This window comes from Canis aureus, chromosome 20, assembly GCF_053574225.1.
Source record: "Canis aureus isolate CA01 chromosome 20, VMU_Caureus_v.1.0, whole genome shotgun sequence".
NCBI lineage: Eukaryota > Metazoa > Chordata > Mammalia > Carnivora > Canidae > Canis > Canis aureus.
The window spans coordinates 28,099,019-28,111,702 of record NC_135630.1 but is presented as its reverse complement, the minus strand read 5'-3'; the positions used below and the strand labels follow the sequence as shown (position 1 = coordinate 28,111,702).

The 12,684-nt window shown below is 39.9% G+C and overlaps 1 long non-coding RNA gene across 2 annotated transcripts in view; it reads left to right on the top strand.

The window, feature by feature from the left end:
- The window catches only part of LOC144291929 (uncharacterized), a 72,647-nt gene that overhangs the window by 36,353 nt on the left and 23,610 nt on the right, over positions 1-12,684 (top strand). The gene's annotated exons all lie outside the window — the stretch shown is intronic.

Here is a 12,684-nt window from a genome sequence, read left to right as displayed (position 1 = left end):
AAGATCTTTCATCCCTTTTGAGTTTATCTTTGTGTATGGTGTAGGAGAATGGTCTAGATTAATTCTTCTGCATGTGGATGTCCAATTTTCCCAGCACTATTTTTGAAGAGACTGTCTTTTTTCCAGTGGATTGTCTTTCCTGCTTTCTTGAATATTAGTTGACCATAAAGTTGAGGGTCCACTTCTGGATAATCAGTTCTGTTCTACTGATCTATGCGTCTGTTTTTGTGCCAGTACCACACTGTCTTGATGACTACAGCTTTGTATTACAACCAGAAATCTGGCATTGTGATGCCCCCAGCTATGGTTTCCTTTTTTAATATTCCCCTGGCTATTCGGGGTCTTTTCGGATCCCACAGAAATCTTATGATGATTTGTTCCAACTCTCTGAAGAAAGTCCATGGTATTTTGATAGGGATTGCACTGAACATGTAAATTGCCCTGAATAGCATTGACATTTTCACAATATTAATTCTTGCAATCCATGAGCATGGACTATTTTTCCATCTCTTTGTGTCTTCCTCAATTTCTTTCAGAAGTGTTCTGTAGTTTTTAGGGTATAGATCCTTTACCTCTTTGGTTAGGTTTATTCCTAAGTATCTTATGCTTTTGGGTGCAATAGTAAATGGGGTTGACTCTTTTCTCTTTCGTCAGTCTCACAGTTATTGTATAGAAATGCCACTGATTTCTGGGCGTTTTTTATTCTGTCACATTGCTGAATTGCTGTATGAGTTCTAGCAATCTTGGGGTGGAGTCTTTTGGGTTTTCTAAGTACAGTATCATGTCATCTGGTAAGAGGGAGAGTTTGACTTCTTTGCCAATGTGAATGCATTTTATTTCTTTTTGTTGCCTGATTGCTGAGGCTAGGACTTCTAGTACTATCTTGAATACCAGTGGTGAGAGTGGACAACCCTATCCTATTCCTGATCTTAGGGGAAAGGCTCCCAGTGTTTCCCCACTGAGAATGACATTTGCTGTGGGTTTTTCGTAGATGGCTTTTAAGGTGTTGAGGAATATTCCATCTATCCCTACACTCTGAAGAGTTTTGATCAGGAATGGATGCTGTATTTTGTCAAATGCTTTCTCTGCATCTATTGAGAAAATCATATGGTTCTTGGGTTTTCTCTTGCTGATATGATCAGTAACATTGATTGCTTTTGAGTGTTGAACCAGCCTTATATCCCAGGGATAAATCCCACTTGGTCATGGTGAATAATCTTCTTAATGTATTGTTGGATCCTTTTGGCTAGTATCTTGTTGTTCATCAGGTATATTAGTCTATAAATCTCCTTTCTGGTGGGGTCTTTGTCTGGTTTTGGAATTAAGGTGATGCTGACTTTATAGAACGAGTTTCGATGTACTCCATCTCTTTCGATCTTTATGAACAGCTTTAGCATAATAGGTACGGTTTCTTCCTTAAACGTTTGAAAGAATTCCCCTGGGAAGCCATCTGGCCCTGGAATTTTGTGTCTTGGGAGGTTTTTGATCACTGCTTCAATTTCATCCCTGGTTATCAGCCTGTTCAGGTTTTCTATTTCTTCCTGTTCTAGTTTTGGTAATTTTTGGTTTTCCAGAAATGTGTCCATTTCTTCTAAATTGCCTAATTTATTGGCATAAAGCTGCTCATTATAAGTTTTTAAAATCATTTCTATTTCCTTGGTAGTGGTGGTGATCTCTCCTTTCTCATTCATGATTTTATTAATTTGAATCTTGTCTCTCTTCTTTTTAATAAAGCTAGATAATAGTTTATCTATCTTATTAATTCTTTTAAAGACACAACTCCTGGTTTTGTTAATCTGTTCCACAATTCTTCTGGTCTCTATTTCATTGAGTTCTGCTCGAATCTTTATTAACTCTCTTCTTCTGCTGGGTGTAGGTTCTATTTGCAGTTTTTTTCTCCAGCTCCTTTAGGTTTAAGGTGAGCTTTTGTATTTGAGTTCTTTCCAGTTTTTTGAGGGAAGCTTATATTGCTATGTATTTCCCCCTCAGGACTGCTTTTGCTGCATCCCAAAGATTTTGAAGGGTTGTATCTTCATTCTCATTAGTTTCCATGAATCTTTTAATTTGCTGGTTGACCCTTTCATCCTTTAGCAGGATGGTCATTAACCTCCACGTGTTTGAAAATCCTTCCAAACTTCTTCTTGTGATTTAGTTCTAATTTCAAAGCATTATGGTCTGAGAATATGCAGGGGATAATCCCAATCTTTTGGTATCAGTTTAGACCTGATTTGTGACCCAGTATATGGTGTATTCTGGAGAAACTTCCAAGTGCACCTGAGAAGAATGTGTATTCAGTTGCGTTTGGATGTAAAGTTCTGTAAATATCTGTGAAATCCATCTGGTCCAGTGTATCATTTACAGTTCTTGTTTCTTTGGAGATGTGGTGCTTAGAAGACCTATTGATTGTAGAAAGTAATACATTCAAGTCACCAAGTATAAGTGTATTATCTAAGTATGTCTTAACTTTGATTATTAATTGATTGATATATTTGGCAGCTCCCACATTGGGGGCATAGATATTGATGATTGTTAAGTCCTCTTGTTGAATAGATCCTTTAAGTATGATATAGTGTCCCTCTTCATCTTTCACTACAGTCTTTGGGGTAAATTTTAGTTTATCTGATATAAGTATGGCTACCCCTGCTTTCTTTTGAGGACCATTTGAATGGTACATGGTTCTCCAACCTTTTATTTTCAGGCTCTAGGTGTCCTTATGTCCAAAATGAGTCTGTTGTAGACAGCAAATAGATGGGTCCTGCTTTATTATCCAACCTGAAACCCTGCGCCTTTTGATGGGGTCATTAAGCCCATTCACGTTCAGAGTTACTATTGAAAGATATGAATTTAGTGTCAACATACTACCTATTCAGTCCCTGTTTTTGCGGATTTTTTCCTTGGACTTCCTCTTTCTTTTACAGAGTCCCCCTTAGTATTTCTTGCAGAGCTGGTTTGGGGGTCACATATTCTTTCAGTTTCTGCCTATCTTGGAAGCTCTCTATCTCTCCTTCTATTCTGAATGAGAGCCTTGCTGGATGAAGTTTTCTTGGCTGCATGTTCTTCTCATTTAGGGCCTTGAATATATCCTGCCAACCCTTTCTTGCCTGCCAGGTCTCTGTGGAGGGGTCTGCTGTTAATCTGATATTTCTCCCCATAAAGTTAGAGATTTCTTGTCTCTTGCTGCTCTAAGGATTTTCTCTTTATCTTTGAAATTTGCAAGCTTCACTATTAAATGTCGAGGTGTTGAGAAGTTTTTATTGATTTTAGGGGGAAATCTCTCTATCTCCTGGATCTGAATGCCTGTTTCCCTTCCCACATTAGGAGAGTTTTCAGCTGGGATTTGTTCAATACATATTCTGGACCTCTGTCCCTTTCGGTGCCCACAGGAACCCCAATTAAAGATAGATTTTTCCTTCTGAGGCTGTCACTTATTTCCCTTTACCTATCCTCATGATCTTTTAATTGTTCTTTTTTCCTCAGTTTCCCTCCTTGCCATCAACTTGTCTTCTATGTCACTCACCCGTTCTTCTACCTCATTAACCCTCATCATTAGGATCTCCTGTTTGGATTGCATCTCATTCAATTTATTTTTTAATTTCAGCCTGATTAGATCTAAATTCTGCAGTTATGAAGTCTCTTGAATCCTTTATGTTTTGTTCTAGAGCCACCAGTAGCTTTATATTTGTGCTTCTGAGTTGGCTCTCTGAAATTGGATTGTAATACAAATTTTGTAACTCTGTGGGAGTAAGGACTCTTTCTGATTCTTTTAAGATGAGTTTTTCCTTCTAGTCATTTTGCTCAGTGCAGAATGGCCAATAACAAGTTGTACTGGAAAAAGGAGAAAAAGAGAGAAAAAAAGTAAAAAAAAAAAAAAAAAAAAAAAGAAAGAAGGAGGGTGGGAAGTAAACAGAAAACAAAAAACAAGGAGGAGTATCTTCTGATTCTATATACTGTAAATCCCTCGACTTCCCCTGAAACTTTCCAGTGCTGTTTGGCCAATAACTTGCTTTTCCCCGTCCTTCTAGCTGGTCTTCTGGGGGAGGGGCCTGCTGTGCTGATTCTCTATTGTGTGCACCTGGGGGAGCTGCCCAGCCCCCTGCCAGGTGATGGCTCAGTGGGATTTGTTTATCCTGTGAGGCCCCTGCTCAGTCCCAGGTACAAGGTGACACCAGGAGGAACAACAAAAGTGGCCCCGGCCAGCTATCCAGCCTTAGAGTCAGCCCCTGCAGTAACTACCAGAGCTCTCATTCCCCAGGGGCCTGGATGCTCCGGGGGAGGGGCCTGCTTATCTGCTGAGCTCGGGGCCCACTGGCGGCAGGAGCGTCCTTGCTGTTCTGTATCCTCCCGGCCTCTATCTGTCCCGTGGGGAGCGCCGTATCTTGGGCTGTCCCCTGGCACCCGGGGCTCAGGGGCCTGCACCACTGGAATCCCACTCCTATGGCGTGCAGCCCCTGCCTCCCCACCCCCCCACGTGGAGCCACTGCTGAGCTGCTCCTGGGGCCCTGCCAGCCGTGCACGCTCCAGGCCTTTAGGGAGCTTGGCCCCCTCATATGTGGCATGCTCTTCCCTGAGGCACAGGTGCTCTGTTAGTGTCCCTGGGAGCCTGAGGGCATCCCTGGCCCTCCTGGGATCCTGCTCCAACTCCCTGAGAGCAAGCGCCTTTCCCTTCGGGAAGACTGGTGAAGCTCCTGCTTCTCCAGGACTGGGCTTTCCTGTCCTGGAGGCACTCGCCCCACCTTTGCCTGCTCCTCGTGGGGACCCTCCCCCTTGGATGCTTTTTTATTTCTTTATTATTTTTTCCCATCTTCCTACCTTTTTTTTTAATTTTTTATTTATTTATGATAGTCACACACACAGAGAGAGAGAGAGAGAGAGGCAGAGACACAGGCAGAGGGAGAAGCAGGCTCCATGCACCAGGAGCCCGATGTGGGATTCGATCCCGGGTCTCCAGGATCACGCCCTGGGCCAAAGGCAGGCGCCAAACCGCTGCGCCACCCAGGGATCCTGCCATCTTCCTACCTTGATAGAAGCGCAAACTCTTCTCACTGTAGCATTCCAGCTGTTCTCTCTTTAAGTCTCAGGCTGAATTCGTAGGTTTTCAGGATTATTTGAAAGTTACTTAGGTAAGTTGGTAGGGACAGGTGACTTGGGGACCCTACTCTTTCGCTATCTTGCCGAGAATCCTGGTGTGAATCTATTTAAGAGCATCTTAGAGTTTGTTGAGATATTTGATTTATAGATTTATGTTTTCATGGATCTTTGAAAATATTTACACATTATTTTTTCAAGGATTCTTTCTTCCTCTTTCTCTCTCTTCTCTCCATTTGTAATTCCTATAATTTTTGTATTAGTATATTTGACGGTTTTCCATAGGTCCTCAGGCTCTACTTGCTTTTAATTATTTTTCTATCTTCTAAGATTTCATAATTTCAATAGTCTTATCTTCAAGTTTGCTGGTTATTCTGCCAGCTCAAATCTACTATTGAACTACTCTAGTCAAATTTTCACTTCATTTATTTTTTTCGTTCTTTTTGAGGGGCTCCAGAATTTTTATGTGATTGTTTTATTTTTATGTGATTTAGAGTCTGAATCTAATAGGTCCAGTTTCTGGACTTCCTCAAAGTTTTTTTTTATGTAAATGGTCCATACTCTGATTCTTTGTATTTCTCATAAATTTGTTGTTGTTGGTATTGTTGAATATAATGTGCCAATTCTGGAAATTAAATTCTTCCCCTTTCCCAGAGTTTGCTATTGTGGTGGTTTTTTTTATTGCTACAATTATCCATCTGTTCAGTGATTTTTCCAAAGAATATATTCTTTATATTGGCCATATCCCATCCGGTCAATAAGGTATCTTCTGTTATCTCAGTGATCAGCCAATGACATAACAATGGTCTCCTTAAATGGCTGAAGTCAACAATAGAAAAAACAAACAAACAAACAAACAAACAATATTCCCTCAGTCTTTAAAGCTTGGATATGAGCTGGGTACTACTTTAATCATAAGCCAAGCCTCCAATGAATTTTCATGAGCTATTGATTCCCACTCACATGGAGTCAATAGATCTGCCAAGTGTAAGCATGAGGTCTTTAATATCTTTTCCAAGCATGTGTCTAGTCCTGTGCATAGGCATTGCACTCTTTGTTTGTGTGATAGGCCTTGTGAATCTTTATTCTCCCAGTAAACCTTCTCATTGGCTTCCTTGTTCAAGTCCTTTTGGGTTTGTATGCTGCTCATGCTATCCACCATCCTATGTCCCAGGGAGACATAGTGTGTGTATATTTAAACCATTCAAAAAACAGTACCTAGAAATTCACTCTATCCTAAGGGCAGTGGGCAAAATGAAGGCCACACTCTGTGCCACTCCATCAGAAAAGTAAAAGACAATTCAAAGTGCACAACCATAGTATTTTAAAAACATGGTCCATTTTAGCTCCCTGGAACTAGTGATTCACAGTAGGGATGTGTTGCACAATCCTCACAGTAACTAGAACGAAAGAATGGGGGATGATAGGTGGGCAAAAGTGCCACTATGCTCTATGTTGCCCTTTAATTCATTAAATAATCCCTGGTTTCTATTAATTTCAGATTAGATTTTAGAGATAAGGTATCTTCTGTTATCTCAGTGATAATAAGATAATTAGATTTTAGAGATTTTCCAAAAATGTTAATTCTGTTAGTTTTATTGATGTGAATCATAGGATTGAATTGCAGATACTGAGCCATCCTTGCATCTCTGGAATAAATCCTACATGATCATTATAAAGGATCCTTTTAAAGCATTGTTAAATTTGGTTTCCAAATATTTTGTAGAAGAGTTTGCATGTATGTTTATCACAAATATTGGCCTGTGAGTTTCTTTTTTTGAATTAATTTGAAAGATATCAGTATTAAATCCTTTTTGAACGTTGGATGTTTGTCAGAAATCTTGGCCCATGAGTTTCTTTTTTTTTTTTTTTAAGAATTTGAGAGAGATCAGTATCAAATCGTCTTTTTTTATAATAAATTTATATTTTATTGGTGTTCAATTTGCAAATATACAGAATAACACCCAGTGCTCATCCCGTCAAATGCCCCCCTCAGTGCCCATCACACATTCACCCTCACCCCCTGCCCTCCTCTCCTTCAACCACCACTAGTTCGTTTCGAGAGTTAGGAGTCTTCATGTTCTGTCTCCCTTTCTGATATTTCTTACCCATTTCTTCTCCCTTCCCTTCTATTCGCTTTCATTATTTATATTCCCTAAATAAATGAGACCATATAACGTTTGTCCTTCTCCGATTGACTCATTTCATTCAGCATAATACCCTCCAGTTCCATCCACATCTAAGCAAATGGTGGGTATTTGTCATTTCTAATGGCTGAGTAATATTCCATTGTATACATAGACCACAACTTCTTTATCCATTCATCTTTCGATGGACACTGAGGCTCCTTCCACAGTTTGGCTACTGTGGACATTGCTGCTAGAAACATCGGGTGCAGGTATCCCTGCGTTTCATTGTATCTGCATCATTGGAGTAAATCCCCAACAGTGCAATTGCTGGGTCATAGGGCAGGTCTATTTTTAACTGTTTGAGGAACCTCCACACAGTTTCCAGAGTGGCTGCACCAGTTCACATTCCCACCAACAGTGCAGGAGGGTTCCCCTTTCTCCTCATCGTCTCAAACATTTGTGGTTTCCTGCCTTGTTAATTTTCCCCATTCTCACTGGTGTGAGGTGGTATCTCATTGTGGTTTTGATTTGTATTTCCCTGGTTGCAGGTGATGCAGAGCATTTCCTCATGTGCATGTTGGCCATGTCTATGTCTTCCTCTGTGAGATTTCTCTTCATGTCTTTTAACCATTTCATGATTGGATTGTTTGTTTCTTTGCTGTTGAGTTTAAGAAGTTCTTTATAGATCTTGGAAACTAGCCTTTATCTGATATGTCATTTGCAAATATCTTCTCCCATTCTGTAGGTTGTCTTTTAGTTTTGTTGACTGTATCCTTTGCTGTGCAAAAGCTTCTTATCTTGATGAAGTCCCAATAGTTCATTTTTGCGTTTGTTTCTTTTGCCTTCGTGGATGTATCTTGCAAGAAGTTACTGTGGCCGAGTTCAAAAAGGGTGTTGCCTGGGTTCTCCTCTAGGATTTTGGTGGAATCTTGTCTCACATTTAGATCTTTCATCCATTTTGAGTTTATCTTTGTGTATCTTTGTGCAAGAGAGTGGTCCAGTTTCATTCTTCTACATGTGGATGTCCAATTTTTCCAGCACCATTTACTGAAGAGACTGTCTTTCTTCCAGTGGATAGTCTTTCCTCCTTTATCGATTATTATTTGACCATAAAGTTGAGGGTCCACTTCTGGATTCTCTATTCTCTTCTATTGATCTATGTGTCTGTTTTTGTGCCAGTACCACACTGGTGGTACTTGATGACCACAGCTTTGTAGTACAACCTGAAATCTGGCATTGTGATACCCCCAGCTATCGTTTTCTTTTTTAAAATTCCCCTGACTATTCGAGGTCTTTTCTGATTCCACACAAATCTTAAAAGAATTTGTTCTAACTCTCTGAAGAAAGTCCGTGGTATATTGATAGGTATTGCTTTGAATGTGTAAATTGCCCTGGGTAGCATTGACATTTTCACAATATTAATTCTGCCAATCCATGAGCATGGAATATTTTTTCATCTCTTTGTGTCTTCCTCAATTTCTTTCAGAAGTGTTCTATAGTTTTTAGGGTATAGATCATTTACCTCTTTAGTTAGGTTCATTCTTAGGTATCTTATGCTTTGGGGTGCAATTGTAAATGGGATTGACTCCTTAATTTCTCTTTCTTCAATTTCATTGTGAGTTTATAGAATGCCACTGATTTCTGGGCATTGATTTTGTATCCTGCCACACTTCCACATTGCTGTATGAGTTCTAGCAATCTTGGGGTGGAGTCTTTTGGATTTTGTATGTAGAGTATCATGTCATCGGTGAAGAGGGCGAGTCTCACTTCTTCTTTGCCAATTTGAATGCCTTTAATGTCTTTTTGTTGTCTGATTGCTGAGGCGAGGAATTCTAGTATTATGTTGAATGGCAGTGGTGAGAGTGGACATCCCTGTCTTGTTCCTGATCTTAAGGGAAAGGCTCCCAGTGCTTCCCCATTGAGAATGATATTTGCTGTGGGTTTTTCGTAGATGGCTTTTAAGATGTTGAGGAATGTTCCCTCTATCCTTACACTCTGAAGAGTTTTGATCAGGAATGGATGCTGTAGGGATCCCTGGGTGGCGCAGCGGTTTAGCGCCTGCCTTTGGCCCAGGGCGCGATCCTGGAGACCCGGGATCAAATCCCACATCGGGCTCCCAGTGCATGGAGTCTGCTTCTCCCTCTGCCTGTGTCTCTGCCTCTCTCTCTTTGTGACTATCATAAATAAATAAATAAAAATTAAAAACAAAAAAGGAATGGATGCTGTATTTTGTCAAATGCTTTCTCTGCATCTAATGAGAGGATCATATGGTTCTTGAGATGCTGATATGGTGAATCACACTGATTGTTTTACAAGTGTTGAACCAGCCTTGTGTCCCGGGGATAAATCTTACTTGGTCATGGTGAATAATTTTTTTAATGTACTGTTCGATCCTATTGGCTATTATCTTGTTGAGAATTTTTGCATCCATTTTGATCAGGGATATTGATCTATAATTCTCCTTTTTGGTGGGGTCTTTGTCTGGTTTTGGAATTAAGGTGATGCTGGCCTCATAGAAGGAATTTGGAAGTACTCAATATCTTTCTGTCTTTCCAAACAGCTTTAATAGAATAGGTATGGTTTCTTCTTTAAATATTTGATAGAATTCCCCAGGGAAGCCATCTGGCCCTGGATTTTTGTGTCTTGGGAGGTTTTTGATGACTGCTTCAATTTCCTCCCTGGTTATTGGCCTGTTCAGGTTTTCTATTTTTTCCTGATCTAGTTTTAGTAATTTGTGGCTTTCCAGAAATGCGTCCATTTCTTCTAGATTGCCTAATTTATTGGGGTATAGCTGTTCATAATATGTTTTTAAAATAGTTTGTATATCCTTGGTGTTGGTAGTGATCTCTCCTTTCTCATTCATGATTTTACTAATTTGAGTCTTCTCTATCTTCTTTTTAATAAGGCTGGCTTATCTATCTTATTAATTTTTTCAAAGAACAAACTCCTGGTTTGTTGATCTGTTCCACAGTTCTTCTGGTCTCAATTCCATTGAGCTCTGCTCGAATCTTTATTAACTCTTCTTCTGCTGGGTGTAGGATCTATTTGCTGTTTTTTCTCTAGCTCCTTTATGTGTAAGGTTAGCTTTTGTATTTGAGTTCTTTCCAGTTTTTGGATGGATGCTTGTATTGCGATGGATTTCCCCCTCAGGACTGCTTTTGCTGTATCCCAAAGATTCTGTATGGTTGTATCTTCATTCTCATTAGTTTCCATGAATATTTTAATTCTTCCTTAATTTCCTGGTTGACCCTTTCATCTTTTAGCAGGATGGTCATTAACCTCCACGTGTTTGAAATCCTTCCATGCTTCTTATTGTGATTTAGTTCTAATTTCAAGGCATTATGGTCTGAGAATATGCAGGGGACGATCCCAATCTTTTGGTATCAGTTCAGACCCGATTTGTGACCCAGTATGTGGTCTATTCTGGAGAAAGTTCATGTGCACTTGATAAGAATGTGTATTCAGTTGAGTTTGGATATAAAGTTCTGTAGATATCTGTGAAATCCATCTGGTCCAGTTTATCATTTAAAGCTCTTGTTTCTTTGGAGATGTTGTGCTTAGAAGACCTATCACGTGTAGAAAGTGCTAGATTGAAGTCACCAAGTATAAGTGTATTATTATCTAAGTATGGCTTAACTTTGGTTATTAATTGACATATTTGGCAGCTCCCACATTCGGGGCATATATATTGAAGACTGTTAAGTCTCTTCTTGGATAAATCCTTTAAGTATGATATAGGGCCCCTCTTCATCTCTCACTACAGTCTTCAGGGTAAATTTTAGTTTATCTGATATAAGGATTGCTACCCCTGCTTTCTTTCAGGGCCATTTGAATGGTAAATGGTTCTCCAAACTTTTATTTTCAGGCTCTTGGTGTCCTTCCGTCTAAAATGAGTCTCTTGTAGACAGCGAATAGATGGGTCCTGCTTTTTTATCCAGTGTGACACCCTGCGCCTTTTGATGGGGACATTAAGCCCATTCATGTTCAGAGTTACTATAGAAAGATATGAGTTTAGTGTCATCATGATATCTATTCAGTCCCTGGTTTTGTGGATTGTTCCATTGGACTTCTTAAAGGAGAATTTTAGGAGTCCCCCTTAAAATTTCTTGCAGAGCTGGTTTGTAGGTCACTTATTCTTTCAGTTCCTGCTTGTCTTGGAAGCTCTTTATCTCTCCTTCCATTCTGAATGAGAGCCTTGCTGGATAAAGTATTCTTGGTTGCATGTTTTTCTCATTTAAGACCCTGAATATATCCTGCCAACCCATTCTGGCCTGTCAGGTCTCTGTGGAGACGTCTGCTGTTACCCTAATACTTCTCCCCATAAAACTCAGGGATTTCTTGTCCCTTGCTGCTTTAAGGATTTTCTCTTTATCTTTGCAATTTGAAAGTTCCACTATTAAATGTTGAAATATTGAACGGTTTTTATTGATTTTAGGGGGGAATCTCTCTATTTCCTGGATCTGAATGCCTGTTTCACTTCCCAGATTAGGAAAGTTTTTGCTATGATTTGTTCAAATACATATTCTGGCCCTCTGTCCCTTTCGGTGCCCTCGGGAACCCCAATTAAATGTAGGTTTTTCTTTCTCATCCAGTCTTTTATTTCCCTTAATCTATCCTCATGGTTTTTTAATTGTTTGTCTCTTTTTCCCTCAGTTTCCCTCTTTGCCATCAACTTGTCTTCTATGTCACTCACTCGTTCTTCCACCTCGTTAACCCTCGTCGTTAGGACTTCTAGTTTGGATTGCATCTCATTCAATTGATTTTTAATTTCTGCCTGATTAGATCTAAATTCTGCAGTTATGAAGTCTCTTGAGTCCTTTATGCTTTTTTCTAGATCCACCAGTAGCTGTATAATTGTGCTTCTGAATTGGCTTTCTGACATTGAATTGTAATCCAGATTTTGTAACTGTGTGGGAGAGAGGACTGTTCCTGATTCTTTTGAAGTGAGGTTTTCCTTCTAGTCATTTTGCTCAGTGCAGAGTGGCCAAAAACAAGTTGCACTGGAAAAAGGAGAAAAAGAGAGGAGAGAAAGAAGGAAAGAAAAGAGAAAAAGAAAAAAGAGAGAAGAAAAAAAAAGAAAAAAAGGAGAAGAAATGAGAAGAAAAAGAAAGAAAGGAAAAAAAAGGGGTGGGGGAAGCAAACAAATCAAAATGCAAAAAATAAAAAATAAAAAATAAAAAAATAAAATAACAGGGGGAGTATCCTCTCTTTCTGTATACTGTAAGTCCCTTGACTTCCCCTGGAACTTTCCTGTGATGCTTGGTCAATAATTTGTTTTTCCCGTGTCCGTGTAGCTGGTCTTCTGGGGGAGGGGCCTGTTGTGCTGATTTTCAGGTGTTAGCACTTGGGGGAGCTGCTCTGCCCCCTGCCTGGTGCAGGGCTCAGTGAGTGATGTTTACCCTGTTTATCTTGTGAGGCCACTGTGAGGCTCAGTGGGGGTTGTTTACCCTGTGAGGCCGGCCCCAGGAGG